Raw genomic sequence first — 20,650 nt, 5'->3', positions numbered from 1 at the left:
CCAGAGACGATACTGACCAAAAGTTAATGAAAGCTTTTCTTTATGTTGAAAGGTGTGGCCGCTATGGCGCCGCCATTTTGACCCTTTGCCATGGAACATTATACTTAAACAGGTACTGAAGTCACATAGTTAACCCCATGAACTTCCTTCCACTTCTAAAACATGCAAAACAAGTTGTTGAACGTAGGCGATGATCGCCGTGATCTTACGAGTAATGGCTTCTGTGTGGCGGCGTACCAAATATTGCCCCTTCGCCATGAAATTACGTTCTTCCTTTTGACGGCTTTAATTTTGTCATATCACCATGAACATTGATACACAGGTCAAGCATGACAACCTCCTACAATTCATAGGGGCCTCGCCCATGGGCGGGGCAAAGTGCCTCAATAGCGCCCCCTTGAAAATTTCAAAAACCCCTCCCTGTAGGGTTTTTTTTGGAGTAGGGAGATGAAAATTGGTACACATGTGTGACTTGCATAGACGTACAAAAAAGTCTCTTGCACCATGGGTCTACTCCAAACAGGAAGTCGGCCATTTTGAATTTTCTTGTCATTGTCTTGTCAAACTCCTCCTAGGGATTTTGTCCAATGCACTTCAAATTTCTTCCAGATCCTCCTTCAGACTTCAGACAACTTTATTGATCCCAAAAAAGGGCAATTATGTTTACACTCCAATTACCTCAGACAAGATACAGCAATTAATCCACAATTACTACTTGTTTACCGTAATAATGGCACACATCAAAATTAAAGACAACATATATATATTTGACATTGTTTATGTGCACTAAACTTGAAGCAGTCCATCATCCGAATTGAGGTAAAGTGGGTGAAGGCTGCTGCAACTAAGTCACGCCGCCAAGACCAGAGAGTGGTCCAGTGTCCGGACAGACAGCCCAGAAGGCACGTGAGGCGCCATCGACAGTCCTTATCTGTCCATCCTGGGGGGGATCCCAGTCCTGAATCAGTCCACCAGAGGCTCAAGGTCCCACAGTCAACATCGCAGGACTGGGAAGGGAGGGAGGAAGGGGGGGAGACGAGTGGGGGGGGACGAGGAGCGAGGCTATCAGGAGTGTTCCTCGGGGGGAGGATTTTATCCCAGCGGCCTTGAAGGACAGCTGGTGTTTGGAAACCAAATAGATATCCAGATTAACAGACGCCTGGCAGATTCCACAGTCTGAAACTTCAGAGTGGCTCCCAAATACATCTGAATAGAGGAGAGATGTGGTCTTACAGATGATCAAAGCGGTTTTCCAGTGCAGCCATTCTCCCCGAGATGGATTCCAATGTGCGGTTGAAACCTGCCGACTGAGCTGACACTGCCCTTCCAATCGAATCAATCATGTGGGGCAGCCTGGACGGGCCGATTAATGCCGCATCCACCTTCTTAATTTTATGGTAGACCAGTGCTGTGGTCGCTCCACACAGCAGAAACCCAGTCACCACAGCTCCAAATAAGTAAACATCTTCAACGTCCTCCACAGACAACGTGTACATGACTTGCCACCTCCAGCTGTCCATCACGTAACCCACCACGTGTCCCGGCAGGACAGGTTGGGTCCTCCGCTCCCGAGTGTCTTGTGGAAAAAATAGTATCAATTGCATTCAGAGACCACTAGTTCAGATCCATTTTGCCGTTTTCCAGAGGAGCAGGGCTGGCAGCCTCACAGACAAAACACGCTAAGGGAGAGTGGAGGAGATGCGACCGCCCTCGTCGGAGTCCCAAACACAAGGGACATCCAGAGACGATACTGATCAAAAGTTATCAAAAGCTTTTCTTTATGTCGAAGGGTGTGGCCGCTATGGCGCTGCCATTTTGACCCTTCGCCATGGAACATCAATTCATGATAACTCCTTCATGCTTTACCTAATTGACTTGAAACTTCATATGTGTGATGAGGGTTGGCCCCTGAACACACCTGGCCCCTCTGTTTGTACACTGAGTGCCCCCTAGTGGATGAACCATCAACATCTCATAACGTCTTCATGCATTGTGTGATTTGCTTGAAATTTTAACTGTGTGATGAGTGGTTGCTCCTGTACGCACATACCCACATTTGGTCACAAGGGGCTGCACTGCCCTGGGTAGGTGGTCGTGTGGGACGAAGGCCCGTATATGACTGCTTGCAGTCCTAGTTATTATTATTATTATTATCTTTGCCTATATGCTTGAATAAGGGATAGAACTCTTCAAATTATTGTTCATTACTTCCAATTTCAATCATACTCACAGGTGAAATGTTCGACCCCAGCCTTTGAACTGGCGATTTGCGCAGTTTATAGCTGCACATGAAGGTATTTTTTAAAGAAAATTACAAAGAATAAATTTGTGTGTGCCCCATTAAAGATCAATAGAAAAGAACATTCAGGAGCGGAACATCGGAGTGGTAAAATGGCAGCCGGTTTGCTTCAAAATTATTGGCCAATGAGCTATCCAGTAATTTATAGAGATCAGTGGTCTCACTGGACCAAGAACCTTCATTTCAGTGTTATCAGAGTTTAAAAGAGGGAAGTTGCTAGACATCCACCTTTTCACTGATGCAAGGTAATCTTATAAGGATTTTATGTTGATGAGATTACTAGCAGTTATCGGCATGTATAACTGAGTATCACCAGCATAGCAGTGAAAGATAATCCCAAAACATCGCAATATGTGTCCAAGGGGTGCTATATAAAGGGAGAAAAGCAGGGGGCCTAAGATGGACCCCTGTGGAACCCCAAATTTCATGTCACAAAGGTTAGAGGTAGTGTTACTGTACAAAATACAGTGAGAATGACTAGTCAAGTATGATGTCAACCATGCAAGGGCACTCCAGCCTATCGAGTAGAATATGATGATCCACGGCATCAATCACAGCACTGAGAACTAACAGCACCAGAACCGTAGTGGTGTCTGAATCCATTGCAAGCGGAAGATCATTCACCACTTTAGTGAGAGCCGTCTCTGTGGAATGACATTTTCCAAAAGCAGACTGCAGTGGCTCAAAAAGATTATTCCCAGTAAGGTGGTCCATGAGCTGCCGTGAAACCACTTTTACAAGAGGTTGTGCTTTTTGTTGACATTACAAGTTTCATCAGCATGCCTAGTGAGATACTATCAAATTCTATAAATCTAGGTAATACCTCAGTAATGGCGCCCACCTCAATAGCAGGGTGTAGTGGCTGGGTTAAGGCATGCTGGGCTATGTTTAACCTAATGTCTTCTATTTTCTTCTCAAAGTAATCTAGGAAATCTTGTGCTGTAAAAGGGGAGCGAACTACAGGTGGTTGTCCATGCATAAATGTTGCCACCATGTCGAACAAGAACTTTGAGTTATGCTTGTTTTTGTTGATCAAATCAGTGTAATAGGTCCGCTTTGTAGTTAGGAATACTTCTAATTTTGAACTACACCATTTCCGTTCTAGACCTCTAGCCTTATGCTTGAGGTCACGCAAGAAATCATTGAACCAAGGTGACTGTGTTTTAATACAAGTGGCGCAATCATGTCGAGTGTAGTTTTGAGCGCCGAGTTTAAACTATCCACAAATGGTAAATGGACTGCATTTATATAGCATATACGAGGTCTGTCAATAAAGTAATGGTCCTTTTTATTTTTTACAAAAACTATATGGATTTCATTCATATGTTTTTACGTCAGACATGCTTGAACCCTCGTGCGCATGCATGAGTTTTTCCACGCCTGTCTGTTATGTCATTCGCCTGTGAGCACGCCTTGGGAAGGAGTGGTCCCGCCCCCTCATCGGATTTTCATTGTCAGGAAATGGCGGAATGAAAAGGACTTTTTTTCCATCAGAATTTTTTCAGAAGCTGTTAGAGACTGGCACCTGGAAACCATTCGAAAAATGTATCTGGCTTTCAGTGAAAATTTTACACGCTTCACAGAGAATAAGGACAGTTACTACAGCTTTAAGGACCCCTTTAAGGACGCTCGGTGTGCCGCGCTCCGAGCTGCGACAACGCAGCACAAGCCACCGGACCATTTCTAAACGGATGGCTGTGTGGATACGAGACCGTTGTGTGCTCTTTCTCTGGTTATCACAAGTGCTGGACATCAGCCATTTTTTCCGGCAGATTTCACTTTTAACAAGAGATTTTGTCATGGAAAGCCGCGCGGAGGCTTCGCGTGTAAAGACCGATTCGCTTTGGAAGCAAGACAAACGAACACCTCCGTTTCGGCGTTTGGACATGCCTATCTCGGCTTTCAATGCTTACCAGTCCAGTAAGTATCAGAGAAATTGTGGAGAGCTGGACATGTCCAAACACAGACAAAAGACAGAACTAACAGAAAATAGTAATAAAAGAAATGGCGCGGGGGTCGATCTAGCTAATGAAAGCTAACTGCTAGCAAAAGCTAACCGCTAGCAAAAGCTAACTGCTAGCAAAAGCTAACCGCTAGCGATTCACAATATGAGTACTGTGGTTAAATAAGATTCAGAGTAGATACACTTAAAAACCAAAAGAAGTGCTAAACAAATAAAGGAAACAAATACAACCTTGTATGGATTGGAAGAGCATCACAACAGCAAACAGCTTGACAGAAAAAGCTCAGCTGGTCAAACTGGGTGTTGGTACATATCCGAAAGTGAGGATATTTGGATTGATTGGGTCACCTAGGCCATGATATCACACTCGGTCCAGGATTGTGGCCTAAACCCCGGGTGCTCTATGCGCCTACAGCGGTCCAATCCATCAAACCTGGTTGTTCAGTCAACTTAATGGATGTACGGTAGTTAACCCTACCCTATTTTAGAAAGACCACAAATCAAATTTACATTAATTTCAACAAATGCGTGAACAGTTAACAGACATTATAAATAAAAAGAACGAATTCACTAATTGTTCATTCATAGTCATAATTCATTTTTCAAATTTCAATTTAGTTTCAATTTATTTTCATTTATATAGTGCAAATCACAACAGAGTTGCCTCAAGGTGCTTCACACAAGAAAGATCTAACCTTACTAACCCCCAGAGCAACAGTGGTAAGGAAAAACTCCCTCTGAGGAAGAAACCTCAAGCAGACCAGACTCAAAGGGTTGACCCTCTGCTTGGGCCATGATACACACATACTTTACAGAACAATTCTGAAAACGAATATACAGGAAAAGCTGTTGGTGCACCGGACAGAGAGAAAAAACAGAATCAAGCATCAGAAAGACAATACTGTATAATTTGTCAGCATTAAACAACAAGAAAAACAGAGAAATACTAAGGTGATTGCCGGCCACTAGCCCCGAGCTTCACTAAAAGACCCAGAATTTAGGTAAAGTTGAGGCCGCGGCGTGCTCCGTTTACTAATAAAATGAATTAAAAAGAGTGAAAAGCGTAGAACTATACTATGCCAGTATGCTAGCCATACGAAAGGGAAAATAAGTGCGTCTTATGCTGCGTTTACACAATGACGACAAGTCACAAATGCCACGAAGTACACATTCTTGGCCACTGATCATGTGATGTGATCAATGTGATGATTCGGGGCAGAGGCATCAAGTGTCCTCAGGAACTGCTGCAACCTGTTACCACGCGTTACGATTAATGGCACGTGTTGCTGGAGAATGATCAGGAACCATTACGCACAGTCAAGAATAATGTTGCATCTTTTTTTTTTTTTTGCCTTCTCGGTCAGGATGGTCGCACTTTTCTTTCCTCCTCCCTCCCCAACTTTCCTGCTACTGTAGCGTGTTTGTCTGTGAGGCTGTCAGCCCTGCTCCTCTGGAAAACGGCAAAATGGATCTGATGAAGTGGTCGCTGAACGCAACTATTTTTTCTACAAGACACTCGGGAGCAGAGGACCCGACCTGTCCTGTCGGGACACGTGGCGGGTTACGTGATGGACAGCTGGCGGAGGTGGCAAGTTATGTGCCTGTACACGTTGTCTGTGGATGGCGTTGAAGATGTTTACTTATTTGGAGCTGTGGTGACCGGGTTTCTGCTGTGTGGAGCGGCCATAGCACTGGTTGACCGGAAAATTAAGAAGGTGGAGGTGGCATTAATTGGCCCGTCCAGGCTGCCCCACATGATTGATTCGATTGGAAGGGCAGTGTCAGCTCAGTCGGCGGGTGTTAACCACACGTTGGAATCCATCTCCTGGAGAATGGCTGCACTGGAAAACCGCTTTGATCGTCAGTAATGACCACATCTCCTCTCCTCTATTCAGATGTATTTGGGAGCCACTCTGTAGTTTCAGATGGTGGAATCTTTCAGGCGTCTGTTAATCTGGATATCTATTTGGTTTCCAAACACCAGCTGCCCTTCAAGGCTGCTGGGATAAAACCCTCCCCCCGAGGAACACTCCTGATGCCTCTCACCTCGTCTCCCCGCCTCTTTGTCTTCTCCCTCCTCCCAGTCCTGAGATGTTGACTGTGGGACCTTGAGACTCTGGTGGACTGATTCAGCACTGGGATCCCCCAACAGGATGGACAGATAAGGCCTGTCGATGGTGCCAAGGGCGGCCTTCCGGGCTGTCTGTCTGAACACTGGACACATTCAAGTCTCGGCTGTCGTCTGTTGTCTGCTGTGATTTGTTTACTGTTTTCCTGTGCTATGGGTTTTTTTTCTCCAGTGCTGCTGCGTGAGTTCAACACAGCAGCAGCACTGGAGGTTTTTCTTTTCTCAATTCTTCCCTTGTGTGTACTTTTATATGTGTTCATGTACCGGGCCGGCTTATGTGTGTTGTGTGTGTTATGTGTGTGTTGTGTGTTGTCATTATTATCAGGTTGTCCTAAAAGTTCCCTAAAAAGCCTTCAGTTGGTTCAGAATGCTGCAGCTAGAGTACTGACAGGGACTAGCAGGAGAGAGCATATCTCACCCGTGTTGGCCTCCCTTCATTGGCTTCCTGTTAATGCTAGAATAGAATTTAAAATTCTTCTTCTTACTTATAAGGTTTTGAATAATCAGGTCCCATCTTATCTTAGGGACCTCGTAGTACCATATTACCCCATTAGAGCGCTTCGCTCTCAGACTGCGGGCTTACTTGTAGTTCCTAGGGTTTGTAAGAGTAGAATGGGAGGCAGAGCCTTCAGCTTTCAGGCTCCTCTCCTGTGGAACCAGCTCCCAATTCAGATCAGGGAGACAGATACCCTCTCTACTTTTAAGATTAGGCTTAAAACTTTCCTTTTCGCTAAGGCTTATAGTTAGGGCTGGATCGGGTGACCCTGGACCATCCCTTGGTTATGTTGCTTTAGACGTAGACTGTGTTTCATAATTATTGTATGGCCTTGCCTTGCAATGTGGAGCGCCTTGGGGCAACTGTTTGTTGTGATTTGGCGCTATACAAGAAAAAAGTTGATTGATTGATTGATTGTTGTTTGTTTGTCATGAGGCTGGTCAAGGTTTGCTCAGCCCTGCTCATGACCTAGGGCAGGGATGTACATCTAGAGCTGGTCCCCGGGCGCCAAAAAGGCGACCTCTGCTCCTAACTGGCAATTAGGATGGGTAAAATGCAGTAAGCACATTTCATTGTGCAGGGAACATGTTCCTATGTGCATATGACAATAAACTCCTTTTGAATCCTTTGAATCCTTGAATCCTTTGAAGTTCTGTCACGTTGTGAATGAGGCGAATTGTCTCCACACACACTCCCATATTCATCCAACCGTCAGTTGCTGAACAAAGTTTTCTCCTCAAAATCCATATTAATCCACAGCAGAACTTTGTGATTGCATGCTTAGTTGGGCTCTGTGCCATGGAGTGGCACAGAGAGGAGGAGGAGGAGACTGAGAGCCACATGGGTGGCTTCATGCGGCTCTCGTCCCACGCATTTTCCCAAACATCAGGCGTATGCAGCAGGTGGAACATCTGCAGAAGCACGCTGAGGAGCACTGAAATGAGACTTTTAGCCGATTTGGCATCACTGTCCTCCTTCAGCATATTGCAGCAATGAAACTGAATGCGGTGCAGCAGGGTTTAATGGTGCGCAGCTTCTTCCTCCACCGGAATGGAGGAGGTGCAGCGATGTCTTGCTTAGAGGCAAGATGGCTTGCCTCTACTGGTGGTTGGCTCTCACTGCGGTATTGTATCACTTCCTGTTCCGGAGCACAGCGGTGTTTTTCTGTATCTGTTAGCTGTTTAATCTGCGCAGTTAGATTGATCTAGTTATCTAGATTATGATTTGTTTCACAGTGTAATCTTTACGTGCCTTAACTAAAGCACTCCTTCTGCTGAATCACCTCTAAATTATTTACACATTATTCACTTTGCGTGTTTTTAGGAATCCGCGAGCTTAGCGTAGCTACTAGCTCTTAGCCGGTTTAGCATGGCGGCTTCTCCTGTCTCTCCCGCACTTTTCTGCTCTGGGTGTGAAATGTTTAGTTATTCCTCGGCCTCCTTTAGCAGTAACGGTACTTGTAATAAGTGTAGCTTATTCGTAGCTTTGGAGGCCAGGCTGGGCGAATTGGAGACTCGGCTCCGCACCGTGGAAAATTCTACAGCTAGCCAGGCCCCTGTAGTCGGTGCGGACCAAGGTAGCTTAGCCGCCGTTAGTTCCCCCTGGCAGATCCCGAGCAGCCGGGAAAGCAGGCTGACAGGGTGACTGTGAGGAGAAAGCGTAGCCCTAAACAGAAACCCCGTGTACACCGCCAACCCGTTCACATCTCTAACCGTTTTTCCCCACTCGACGACACACCCGCCGAGGATCAAACTCTGGTTGTTGGCGACTCTGTTTGAGAAATGTGAAGTTAGCGACACCAGCAACCATAGTCAATTGTCTTCCGGGGGCCAGAGCAGGCGACATTGAAGGAAATTTGAAACTGCTGGCTAAGGCTAAGCGTAAATTTGGTAAGATTGTAATTCACGTCGGCAGTAATGACACCTGGTTACGCCAATCGGAGGTCACTAAAATTAACATTAAATCGGTGTGTAACTTTGCAAAAACAATGTCGGACTCTGTAGTTTTCTCTGGGCCCCTCCCCAATCGGACCGGGAGTGACATGTTTAGCCGCATGTTCTCCTTGAATTGCTGGCTGTCTGAGTGGTGTCCAAAAAATGAGGTGGGCTTCATAGATAATTGGCAAAGCTTCTGGGGAAAACCTGGTCTTGTTAGGAGAGACGGCATCCATCCCACTTTGGATGGAGCAGCTCTCATTTCTAGAAATCTGACCAATTTTATTAAATCCTCCAAACCGTGACTATCCAGGGTTGGGACCAGGAAGCAGAGTTGTAGTCTTACACACCTCTCTGCAGCTTCTCTCCCCCTGCCATCCCCTCATTACCCCATCCCCGTAGAGACGGTGCCTGCTCCCAGACTACCAATAACCAGCAAAAATCTATTTAAGCATAAAATTCAAAAAGAAAAAATAATATAGCACCTTCAACTGCACCACAGACTAAAACAGTTAAATGTGGTCTATTAAACATTAGGTCTCTCTCTTCTAAGTCCCTGCTGGTAAATGATATAATAATTGATCAACATATTGATTTATTCTGCCTAACAGAAACCTGGTTACAGCAGGATGAATATGTTAGTTTAAATGAGTCAACACCCCCGAGTCACACTAACTGTCACAATGCTCGTAGCACGGGCCGGGGCGGAGGATTAGCAGCAATCTTCCATTCCAGCTTATTAATTAATCAAAACCCAGACAGAGCTTTAATTCATTTGAAAGCTTGTCTCTTAGTCTTGTCCATCCAAATTGGAAGTCCCAAAAACCAGTTTTATTTGTTATTATCTATCGTCCACCTGGTCGTTACTGTGAGTTTCTCTGTGAATTTTCAGACCTTTTGTCTGACTTAGTGCTTAGCTCAGATAAGATAATTATACTGGGCGATTTTAACATCCACACAGATGCTGAGAATGACAGCCTCAACACTGCATTTAATCTATTATTAGACTCTATTGGCTTTGCTCAAAAAGTAAATGAGTCCACCCACCACTTTAATCATATCTTAGATCTTGTTCTGACTTATGGTAGGAAATAGAAGACTTAACAGTATTCCCTGAAAACTCCCTTCTGTCTGATCATTTCTTAATAACATTTACATTTACTCTGATGGACTACCCAGCAGTGGGGAATAAGTTTCATTACACTAGAAGTCTTTCAGAAAGCACTGTAACTAGGTTTAAGGATATGATTCCTTCTTTATGTTCTCTAATGCCATATACCAACACAGTGCAGAGTAGCTACCTAAACTCTGTAAGGGAGATAGAGTATCTCGTCAATAGTTTACATCCTCATTGAAGACAACTTTGGATGCTGTAGCTCCTCTGAAAAAGAGAGCTTTAAATCAGAAGTGTCTGACTCCGTGGTATAACTCACAAACTCGTAGCTTAAAGCAGATAACCCGTAAGTTGGAGAGGAAATGGCGTCTCACTAATTTAGAAGATCTTCACTTAGCCTGGAAAAAGAGTCTGTTGCTCTATAAAAAAGCCCTCCGTAAAGCTAGGACATCTTTCTACTCATCACTAATTGAAGAAAATAAGAACAACCCCAGGTTTCTTTTCAGCACTGTAGCCAGGCTGACAAAGAGTCAGAGCTCTATTGAGCTGAGTATTCCAGACTCTTTCTCTCCGATTGTTCTGTCTGAGTTATTTTCATTAGTTACTTCATCCAAGCCATCAACATGTTTATTAGACCCCATTCCTACCAGGCTGCTCAAGGAAGCCCTACCATTATTTAATGCTTCGATCTTAAATATGATCAATCTATCTTTGTTAGTTGGCTATGTACCACAGGCTTTTAAGGTGGCAGTAATTAAACCATTACTTAAAAAGCCATCACTTGACCCAGCTATCTTAGCTAATTATAGGCCAATCTCCAACCTTCCTTTTCTCTCAAAAATTCTTGAAAGGGTAGTTGTAAAACAGCTAACTGATCATCTGCAGAGGAATGGTCTATTTGAAGAGTTTCAGTCAGGTTTTACAATTCATCATAGTACAGAAACAGCATTAGTGAAGGTTACAAATGATCTTCTTATGGCCTCGGACAGTGGACTCATCTCTGTGCTTGTTCTGTTAGACCTCAGTGCTGCCTTTGATACTGTTGACCATAAAATTTTATTACAGAGATTAGAGCATGCCATAGGAATTAAAGGCACTGCGCTGCGGTGGTTTGAATCATATTTGTCTAATAGATTACAATTTGTTCATGTAAATGGGGAATCTTCTTCACAGACTAAAGTTAATTATGGAGTTCCACAAGGTTCTGTGCTAGGACCAATTTTATTCACTTTATACATGCTTCCCTTAGGCAGTATTATTAGACGGCATTGCTTAAATTTTCATTGTTACGCAGATGATACCCAGCTTTATCTATCCATGAAGCCAGAGGACACACACCAATTAGCTAAACTGCAGGATTGTCTTACAGACATAAAGACATGGATGACCTCTAATTTCCTGCTTTTAAACTCAGATAAACTGAAGTTATTGTACTTGGCCCCACAAATCTTAGAAACATGGTGTCTAACCAGATCCTTACTCTGGATGGCATTACCCTGACCTCTAGTAATACTGTGAGAAATCTTGGAGTCATTTTTGATCAGGATATGTCATTCAAAGCGCATATTAAACAAATATGTAGGACTGCTTTTTTGCATTTACGCAATATCTCTAAAATCAGAAAGGTCTTGTCTCAGAGTGATGCTGAAAAACTAATTCATGCATTTATTTCCTCTAGGCTGGACTATTGTAATTCATTATTATCAGGTTGTCCTAAAAGTTCCCTAAAAAGCCTTCAGTTAATTCAAAATGCTGCAGCTAGAGTACTGACGGGGACTAGAAGGAGAGAGCATATCCACCCATATTGGCCTCTCTTCATTGGCTTCCTGTTAATTCTAGAATAGAATTTAAAATTCTTCTTCTTACTTATAAGGTTTTGAATAATCAGGTCCCATCTTATCTTAGGGACCTCGTAGTACCATATCACCCCAATAGAGCGCTTCGCTCTCAGACTGCAGGCTTACTTGTAGTTCCTAGGGTTTGTAAGAGTAGAATGGGAGGCAGAGCCTTCAGCTTTCAGGCTCCTCTCCTGTGGAACCAGCTCCCAATTCAGATCAGGGAGACAGACACCCTCTCTACTTTTTAAGATTAGGCTTAAAACTTCCTTTTTGCTAAAGCTTATAGTTAGGGCTGGATCAGGTGACCCTGAACCATCCCTTAGTTATGCTGCTATAGACGTAGACTGCTGGGGGGTTCCCATGATGCACTGTTTCTTTCTCTTTTTGCTCTGTATGCACCACTCTGCATTTAATCATTGCCTGGACAGGTCTGAACATGCCTCAACTCGGTGTGGAAATGAGAAGCAAAAGACAGAGGCTCCTTTTATAGGGGTAAGACTCCGCCCCTGCATGAAACAGCAAAACTTGCATTGACTTATTTTAAAAAAAGAAAAAAAGAAAAGAAAAAAGAAAAAAGATAAAAAAAAGAGGAGAAAGAAAAAAAAGAGAGAAGAGAAAAAAAAAAAAGAAAAAAAGAAAAAAAAGAAAAAGAAAGGAAATTCAATTTAGGTTGAAGTGGGGCACATTAGTGATCGATCTCTGCTCCCCTCCACAGCATGTCTTTTTCCTGGTTCTCTCCCTCAGCCCCAACCAGTCCCAGCAGAAGACTGCCCCTCCCTGAGCCTGGTTCTGCTGGAGGTTTCTTCCTGTTAAAAGGGAGTTTTTCCTTCCCACTGTAGCCAAGTGCTTGCTCACAGGGGGTCGTTTTGACCATTGGGGTTTTACATAATTATTGTATGGCCTTGCCTTACAATATAAAGCGCCTCGGGGCAACTGTTTGTTGTGATTTGGCGCTATATAAAAAAATTGATTGATTGATTGATTAAATGCAGCATTAAGTCTGGAGTTGAAAGTCTCCACAGAATCTGACTGTTTTATTGACACAGGGAGATCATTCCACAGAACAGGGGCATGATAAGAGAAAGCTCTGTGACCCGCAGACTTCTTATTCACCGGGCCGGTACATAAGGTTTTATTAGGTCAGCTAGGTAGGGACGTGCCAGTCCATGAACAATTTTCTAGACTAGCAGCAGAACCTTAAATCATTCATTCATTAATTCTCTTTCAAAACAGAAAAAGGAACAAAAAAAAAGGGAAAAAATGAAAGGGAAAGGAAAGAAAAGCAGAACTAAAAGTAAATAAAAAGTTATCCAATTCAGTTGTTGTAATAATCTGTACCTTAAAAACTTCAAACACTCTTGTCCTCTTACTGTCCTTGTCAAATGATCATGGTCATTAAAATGATCATTAAAACATGGCTAACTTTCACACATTAGATTAGGGGAAGAACCAGGTTGGTTTTCATTATTTTCATATACCACAGGCAGTTGTGATTTTGGGAGTGAGAGGGAGTTATGTGCTTCTCCTTGAACATACAGTAGTGTTCAGAATAATAGTAGTGCTATGTGACTAAAAAGATTAATCCAGGTTTTGAGTATATTTCTTATTGTTATATGGGAAACAAGGTACCAGTAGATTCAGTAGATTCTCACAAATCCAACAAGACCAAGCATTCATGATATGCACACTCTTAAGGCTATGAAATTGGGCTATTAGTAAAAAAAAAGTAGAAAAGGGGGTGTTCACAATAATAGTAGCATCTGCTGTTGACGCTACAAACTCAAAACTGTTATGTTCAAACTGCTTTTTTTTTATCAATCCTGTGAATCACTAAACTAGTATTTAGTTGTATAACCACAGTTTTTCATGATTTCTTCACATCTGCGAGGCATTAATTTTGTTGGTTTGGAACCAAGATTTTGCTGGTTTACTAGTGTGCTTGGGGTCATTGTCTTGTTGAAACACCCATTTCAAGGGCATGTCCTCTTCAGCATAAGGCAGCATGACCTCTTCAAGTATTTTGACATATCCAAACTGATCCATGATACCTGGTATGCGATATATAGGCCCAACACCATAGTAGGAGAAACATGCCCATATCATGATGCTTGCACCACCGTGCTTCACTGTCTTCACTGTGAACTGTGGCTTGAATTCAGAGTTTGGGGGTCGTCTCATAAACTGTCTGCGGCCCTTGGACCCAAAAAAGAACAATTTTACTCTCATCAGTCCACAAAATATTCCTCCATTTCTCTTTAGGCCAGTTGATGTGTTCTTTGGCAAATTGTAACCTCTTCTGCACATGTCTTTTATTTAACAGAGGTACTTTGCAGGGGATTCTTGCAAATAAATTAGCTTCACACAGGCATCTTCTAACTGTCACAGCACTTACAGGTAACTCCAGACTGTCTTTGATCATCCTGGAGCTGATCAATGGGTGAGCCTTTGCCATTCTGGTTATTCTTCTATCCATTTTGATGGTTGTTTTCTTCCACACGTCTCTGGTTTTTTTGTCCATTTTAAAGCATTGGAGATCATTGTAGATGAACAGCCTATAATGTTTTGGACTTGCGTATAAGTTTTCCCCTCTCCAATCAACTTTTTAATCAAACTACGCTGTTCTTCTGAACAATGTCTTGAATGTCTCATTTTCCTCAGGCTTTCAAAGAGGAAAACATGTTCAACAGGTGCTGGCTTCATCCTTAAATAGGGGACACCTGATTCACACCTGTTTGTTCCACAAAATTGACGAACTCACTGACTGAATGCTACGCTACTATTATTGTGAACACCCCCTTTTCTTTGTTTTTTTTTACTAATAGCCCAATTTCATAGCCTTAAGAGTGTGCATATCATGAATGCTTGGTCTTGTTGGATTTGTCAGAATCTACTGGTACCTTGTTTCCCATGTAACAATAAGAAATATACTCAAAACCTGGATTAATCTTTTTAGTCACATAGCTATACTATTATTCTGAACACTACTGTACAATTCAATACTGTAAGCTCAGGGTGGTTTTTGAGTTGTGGAATATTTTGTCAAAGTTACTGACAGGTTTTTCAGTCTTTGTTGAATTTGTGATGTTAACAGTAAAAGTCTGTGTTCAAAAGCTTTTCTCAGACCGTGAGCAGAGGTCAGATTTCAATGGTGTTGGGGGACAGGCTGAGGGAAGATTCAAATTTTCACATGACTTGAAAAGTGTTTTATGGTGGAGGATGTGGGGATGCGTGTAAGTATTTTTTGTTATGCTGAATAGGAACTCAGTTCTGTGTATGTTAGATGTTTGCTGCAAGGAACCACCATGTTTGTACATGCAAACCTCCTGTTTTTAGGTGGAGGATTAGTGGAGATTTTTAAGTTTAACAGGTGCATTGGGGAAAAGGAAAGAACTGTAGGGGAGGTGATGGTCTAGTGGTTAATTGTTGAGCTTGAGACCAGAGGATCTTCAGTTCAAACCATAGCTTGACCAGTGTTTTTTTCTGATCGGATGTGCATATCCACAGGTTCTCCTCAACGGTGTGTGCTGTTACCTTTCTTTACATGCTTTCACAAATATGTGTCACAGCAGACATGATAATAGAACCATATTAAAATTTCTGTAATTGTTAGTCTGTTCAAAGATAATCACGGCCCTGTCGAATTTGTAAAGTGGTGTGAGCAGTCTTACCTCCATATAATATCCAAAACCAAAGACATGCAAATTGATTTTAGGAGGAATACTCCTTCACACAAGGCCACTGTAACTGAAGGCCAGGCTGCAGAATATGTGCAATTATATAAGTACGTTTGACAATTATTGACTCAAAGCTGAACTTTAAATGGACTGCATTTAAAGCTGAACTTTGAAACTAATTGTGAAGCTGTGTGTAAAAGGTTCATCAACGCTTTCACACTTCATATTGACCAAACCATTATGACTATGTCTTATCATGCTTTTGTATCGATTTGATCCTTTTCTTTGGTGTCATGGTTTGGACATATGTCTTTAAAGGAGAGAAATTCCCTCAACCAGACAGTGAAGTGGTCCAATAAGCTGACTGAGGAGTCACAGCTCTATCCAGCGTCCCTGTACAAGAAGCAATTACATAGGATTGCTTCTTCTATTCTATTGTAAAGGACGGCTGCCATCCTTTGCTCAGTGATTTAAACTTCTTCCCTCTAGACGGAGGTTTTTTGTCCCAAGATGTAGGACAAAGCAGAACCGAAATAGCTTTGTTCCCACTGCTGTCATTGAACTGAATGAGCAGCAGCTTTTGCACATGAATTTTTATTGTCTTTTACTGATTTGTTCTTCTTAAATGTCCTGGACTTGTTGGAACCATGAGGACTCTTATTTAGTTACTTTTAATTATTTTTAATGGTATTTTATCTGTAAACATAATTTTATCTCAAATATGTGTTGTAACAGTGTGTTTCCTCAATGTGGATTGGATGTTGGATGTTTACCTCACTGGCTGCAAGCAAATCTACCAAAGGGTATAAATAAAGTTACCTGTTACCCGTTGTTACCTGTTTCATCAACAGATAAACTGCTTTTCATCTTCTGGCTAAAGTAACGCCCTTCCTCAGTAGATGTGATCTTCAGCCAGCCATTCATGCTTTCATCAGCTCCAGACTTGATTTCTGTAATGCACTTTATACTGGTGTTAACCAGTCTTCTCTTGCATGCCTCACACTTGTCTTTTAACAAACTTCCAGAAGTGAGCATATTAAACTTGTACTTTACACACCCTACTGGATTCCAGTTCATTTTAGAATTGATTTTAAAAAAAAGTTTGTTTTTAAAACTATTAATGGCCTTGCACCCTCTTACTTGTCTGAAATTTTAACTCTCCTCTCTCCTCACTCACTCACTCTGTCCAGGCTTACCAGGTCTGTCCAAAGTCCCCCCCCCCCACCCTCTGATCCAACTCACCATCAGATGTGATCAGTTGATAGCTCTGCGCCTCTCTTCACCTGAGTGTCCATAACATGCGGCCTCAAATCAGATGATACGATCACAAACCCAATCATCGATCTTCGGCCTAGGGTGCTCTGGTACCATTTACACTTATGAGCATCCTTATGTTCCAACATGGTGTTCATTATGGACAGTCCATGACGAGCATAGAAGTCCAGTAACAAATGTTGGTTGATTGAATGATTCTCAGTTGTAAATGTAGGATTGTGGAGCCCAAATGCCTTTGGTCAAATGTGGAGTGCTCTTTTATTAAAGCTTCTGTATTTCTTAAAGCACCATAAAGAAACTTTAAGAGCTATCAGAACATCTTATAATTCTGACTTAATCAATATAATCAAACATAATCCAAGATTCCAGTTTGTCAGTTCAGTGAAGCTAATTTAGGATCATTAATCTACTAACTGTTTACCTTTTACAGCTCTGAAGTATGAACTGTGTAAAAACTTAATTATACCCAACGATTCAAATTTTCCATTCAAATTTTGTTACAAATTTAAATATTTTCTATTTGCAATAACTTGGTGTTGAGGTCATTTCCTGTCTTCCTTTAAATGATGTGCACATCTTGTGCGTGTCTTTGAATGGTGGAGAGAAATTTAGGTGATTAAAGTAAAGCATTATGGTTCCTGTTTCCAACCAGAGAAGGTAAACACTGTGCTATGCCAAGTGTTCAGCTTCATCAGAGTTTAATGGGCAGACTGCCACGCAATGAGAAACAATGTTGGTAATTGTTAGCTAGCTGCAGTTAGCCTAAGCTGTGTCTAACATAGCCTAACTTGATGACCACGGCCGGACCCGGCGCCACAAGGGGGCATTTGGGAGCGACGCCCCCTCACATCATCAACCTCGCCCCCTCGGATGTGAGAGTTATCAAAAATAAAAATAAAAAAGAAAGAAAAAGAAATACTGGAAAATATAGCACCTCGCAGTTTCGTGGATTTTTTAGTCCAATTTTGCATGCTTTTTTTTTTACAGCGCATTGTGCTCTGCATCCTCATCGAGCAGGCCGGTGTTCTGTCGAGATGATGGGACACCTGTTGCGGCACTGCGAAGGAAGAGCACGCGCATTGTGTTCTGCGTGTCTGTTTATAAGAATCTTCTCGCCCACAAGAAAAAAGAGCGCCAACAACTACCCATAACTGTGTTCTACACTCGGAAAAAGACACCTGCAGCAAGGTGTGACTCAGTGGAAAAAGACGCGGCGCCACAACGAAGAGGTGCGATCAGAGGAACTGTGAAATACTGGTCAGTCACTATTAAGAATTTCTTATGTGTCCAACCTCGTAGGTTGATCATTAAAATTAAATTCATTAGTTCTAAAAGCCATCATAATTATTTATAGGAAAACGTTCTATTTTTATTTCTCAAACAAATGTTTGGGCCTGAAAACAGGTTGGTCTTATTTTTCTACTAAGGTTTGAACTTTGAGTGTGTTTACACACGAGAGAAAAGTGAGAAAATGTTAATGCCTGTTTGAGCAAAGTGTATAAAGTGTGTACTGAGGGGTTTTACAGCCTTAAAACGTCTATAATAATTATAAAAAATAACGCTGACTACTTCGCGGATTTCGCCTATTGTGGGCTATTTTTAGAACGTAACTCCCGTGATAAACGAGGGACGACTGTACATGAAAGGTTTATCTTTGACCCGTTGTGTGACTGTCATGCATAATTGCGCTGTGTTTGCCCTTGTGATGGAGGGCTGTATGTGGGGTTAATCTACTGTTTCGTGTCGTTTCTCAGATTAGTTGTTGGTTTGGTTTTGTGGTATGTAGGAGATCACTTGACCTAGGGTCTATACGTTCAAATAATAATTTAAAAAATAATGTCATCACTCTTTACTCTTACTCAGTCAGTCTCTTACAACGGTGTAGCCTAAATACACGAGCTTTCTAGGAGCGCACCCAAGGCACGTACCCTCCTGTGCGCACTTTTTTTTTTGGAGGGGTGAGGGCGACCCCGCCCCTGTGATAAACTCATCGCTCCCTTAATATTTTTTTCTGGTGCCAGGCCTGACTATGGCATTAGTGATACACTAGAATGAGTAAAGTCCCTCAAGCATCACAGTTGTTTCACTCGCCACAGCAGATCTGAGGTGGATCTGCATGTTGATTTGGCGCAAGTTTTACACCGGATGCCCTTCCTGACACACCTCCATATTACATAGAGAATGGGCAAAGGTGGCCTTGGACCAGGAACCTTCTGCTCTGGAAATAACTGTACTTAACCACTTGCTCACCATCCCTGCCCAGCATTACTGACACTTTATACTGTAAAATATTGCTAATATCAATAGTTTTGACATCTAAATGATACATGTTGTTATGTCACACATGGAACATTATTAACCAGGTTCCATCCAATTCCTGAATGATAACCTTAATGTGCAATTCAAACTTAACAATACAGATTCTGCTCAGAACAAACACACTGGAAAAACAAATTCTGGTTTGAATCCTTGACCTGCGATGGATTGGTGTCCCGCAGTCATAAGAATAAGCAATAAGAACAATGTGCAGTCTGGAAAACAAAGCAAGTTCACATCATTCATCTGAATTCAAAACTTTGACTAATGCTTAAAACTGTGGAAGTTTGCCCTCCCCACCAAACACAACACACAGGCTACGGTGCTAACACGTCTCGTACGTTCAGTTAGGAGTTTATTCAGTGATATAAATCCCGAACAGATCACACAATCAACACACACGCACACACACACACAAATGGGTACAAATATATGTCCTGACCTCAAATGGGTTCATACAACTCTAACAGAATACAGGTCCTCATAATTTATACATGTCCATCTTAGCTACTGTGTCAGCTCAGTTAATATTACACACAAAATGTCTTTTGAGGCCGATCACACACACTATGAAGTGATCTGCCAGCATTCCTGGGTTTCAAAGCTATCTTCATATCCTTTGCTTTCTGAAATTTTCTGCAGACAAATGCAAAAAAGACAACTGCCAAACAACTGAGATAACCACAGCTGAGGACAGCATCTGGAAAGTAGGCAAACACTCACATCTCATCATCTCATCACGAAGTGCAGAATGGTGCAGCAGTGGGGATCTATTTATTTATTTTTAGAAAGTCATTTCTTAGGGGAATATTTTCACCTCAACCAACTGCGGCTCTGTTTCAAGGGGTAAGAATGAGAAATGGGATTGGGCCATAGACTCTGATCTGTGTCATGCCAAAGAAACTGGAAATAAGCATGGGCTTGATGGGCCACAAGGCCCAGAAGGTATCGACTGCACTTAAACTAACAAGAAGACTGGTCCAACATTTCAACAGGAAGATCCAGCATGAGCTGCTCAAAGTTTTCTATTCCCTTGTGTATCTCTCTGTCTCTCTGCCCATCTCCCTTTCTCCCCCCAGTGGGTGGTGGATGTGAAAATGACCACTGTGTCTGGTAGAATCTAACAATGATGCTCTGCAGTGCTGTGAAAGTAACTTTGACAAGTTACTTTTTTAGTTGCTTTATACAGTTACTTTATGCAGTTACTTCATTAGCAGCTATATGCAATTACTTTATTAGAATCTGCTGAAAACATGCAACTAATAAATAATGTAACTAATAAGGTAAATAGTAATCTAACTTGGTTACTCTTAAGATTTAGTAATCAGCAAAGTTACTTTGCTGATTACTAAATCTTAAAAATAACAAAATTAGATTGAGTTACTTTATTAATTACATTCGGCAGCTGCCGACAAGTTGTCTGCAGCTGCTAATGAAGTAGCTGTATAAAGTAACTGTAAAATATAACTGTATAAAGTAACTAATGAAGTACCTTTCCAAAGTTACTTTGCCAACAATGCTCTGTCTGTGCCACTTTGAACTGGGAAGGATATTGGGACATATAATTGTAGTTATGACGTTTCTGTCATCTAATAAGTTTAAGGATATTTGGA

Source organism: Thalassophryne amazonica, chromosome 5 (genome assembly GCF_902500255.1).
Source record: "Thalassophryne amazonica chromosome 5, fThaAma1.1, whole genome shotgun sequence".
NCBI lineage: Eukaryota > Metazoa > Chordata > Actinopteri > Batrachoidiformes > Batrachoididae > Thalassophryne > Thalassophryne amazonica.
This window is presented reverse-complemented; position numbering follows the sequence as displayed.